This window comes from Sphaeroforma arctica, assembly GCF_001186125.1.
Source record: "Sphaeroforma arctica JP610 unplaced genomic scaffold supercont1.712, whole genome shotgun sequence".
NCBI lineage: Eukaryota > Ichthyosporea > Ichthyophonida > Sphaeroforma > Sphaeroforma arctica.
Genome location: NW_014039846.1, coordinates 37,123 through 39,612, shown reverse-complemented (window position 1 = coordinate 39,612; position 2,490 = coordinate 37,123).

The following is a 2,490-nucleotide window of genomic DNA, read 5'->3' as shown; positions in this document are numbered from 1 at the left end:
TGTTTTGGCGTTCATATGGCCATGTTCTACCTTCCACTCAAATGACTTACTGAAGAAGACGTCAGACAATACATGAATCCCCCCGAGATTGGCGATTTTGAACCAGATGTTGTGTGGGGAGATTTCAACTTCAAAGTCCGGAAGTATGGCCACGTAACTACAAGTCACGGACTACGTATGAAAACGATTGAGACTACCCTGCGTAATACGTGGCACTTGGACTACAGAACATGAGTATCATCGGCCTATCACCCCCGCCTCCCTCCAGACTTATAAGCTGACGGACTATGGTATCTGTGGTGACCACATCTTTGGACTCGATCTCCAGATACTTCCCACGAATAAAATCCATCGGCTCCAACAAATGCCAACAGTGCCGCCGCGTCCGGACCAACGCTACGCAGCAAATACCGCGCACGACTATTTCAAGCTGAAATCCGGGCTCATCATAACCTACTACGGTCGTATCTCACTTTGCACGGACCAGCGGAAAGGCTGCTACGGATCCTCGACCGCATCTGGCGGTATGTCGCTAACCCACAAATCTTCGGAGGGCTCTACTATGACTTAAACAGACCCTGGTTCAGCGGCTTCCAAACCACTCGTTCCACTCACGTCTGACCGCCCAAAGCAATGCTCAAATGTTCAAAGATATTGCGTACCAACGATGGTCTCCGCGCCAACCATGTATACCGGGTACCGATGACACAGGCGCCGCCCTCACTGACTACTTAGAGGACCAATTCAACTCTACAAACCCATACGTGGCTCCACCGGATACCGAATCCTCTCCCGATGTCACTTCTAACATACGCCCCGACGATCTAATGGGGGCTATTCTACGCTATCCCAATAGAGGGCCTGGCCCCGACGGGATCCACATCCTTCTCTTGAAGGCCGCAGTGGAGCGCTCTACCAAACGCCGGACATTAGGACGCCCCGACGCCAATAGCCCACTGATTAGACTCCTTGCCGAAGCATTCACTGAGCTACTGAAAGCGGGTACCTTCCGCAGCCCTGAACTTCAGCCTCCTGACAGCGCACCCAAAGAAAGCCGATGCAGATATCATCTCCCCCGCCGACTTCCGCCCCATCACGCTTACGCAAATAGTCAGACGCATCTTTGAAAAATGCTACCCAAGCTGGCTTCAAATCACGGTACTCCTGCCATACCTAAGCACTTGCCGCCATGGAATCTGAGACACTGTCAGAAGAGGAGTGGAACGACGTCTGTTTGGACATTACTAAGGCATACGACAACGTTGCTCTCCCACGCCTATGGGTACTCCTGCGCCACGCTGGAATGCCCGAAACTGGATCAACTGCCTCCGCCCGCTATTTGAGAGGGTACCTACCCGAGTGACATACCACGGTACGCACTTGCCTTTATTCCATAGAACAAACGGCATCCTACAAGCCAGCTCTTTATTATCTACATGGATTCCTTAGCTGTCACGCTAGCATAATTTCGGCCCAAGCTCCTCCGCTCTTATTTATTTGTCTATGACACACGGATCCAAGCCCCTCAATGTAAGATTCGGTCTATTAAGGCGATACTAATGCCTTAGAACAAATAAACGCGTTGGTATATTCTAAGTATCGCATAAATATCAAAGTAAATAAACGAAATGAGACTTTTAGTAAAGTTCGGTATGCCTCGTGAAAACAGCAATACTCTGAGGGATTGTGAGGTTGAGACATTGCCTGTATATAATCCTCTCCGTACTGTTTCCGCCGAAGGGATTTTATTTAGTGTTTCGTTGTCGCTCTATTAGAAACTATGGTATGTTTCATTGGGGGCGAATCAGAGAGACTCATAAATCCTATCTTTAGAAAAAATAAATAAATATAATAAAAATACTCTTGATGTCCTTAATTATTGTCTTAACCAATAACTTGCCACCTGAATTGACCCAGCGCATATCCTCCATTGTCGACTCACTTGGTCAAAGCTTCAACAGGGAATTTACTGACTACTTCTTCCCATCGATCTTCCCCGAACCACTACAACGGCTATGAGAGCCATACCATATGTACAAACATTGTAACTTAACTTCTTTGAAATAAATATTATTATCCCTAGCAAGAATTACCGACTTAGCTTTCATCAGACTGGCACATCTGGTTGGCTGATAGGAGGATCAACTAGGTAGCGTTAATAGTCCCTAGAAACCTACATTCGGTTGAGTCATCTCGCTACCGAAGTATTCAGATATAAATAAAGTTGGAAAGTAAATATATATTAATAGAACTAGACCAACTCTTATGTTTTGTATTTTACTGAGGCCTTTTAATGGCCTCGTCCAAATATCTGATATGTAAAATAGAAAAGGTATTAATTAATACAACCATTAAAAACCATTTAGGAAACTTAAGTTCCTCGTACTATTAAGAGTACGTTTATAAATAACGTACTGCTTAAGAGTACGTTTATAACATAGAGTCTAATGTGGAGGCCCGGCTATTACACAGCTTTGAGACCCATGAGAA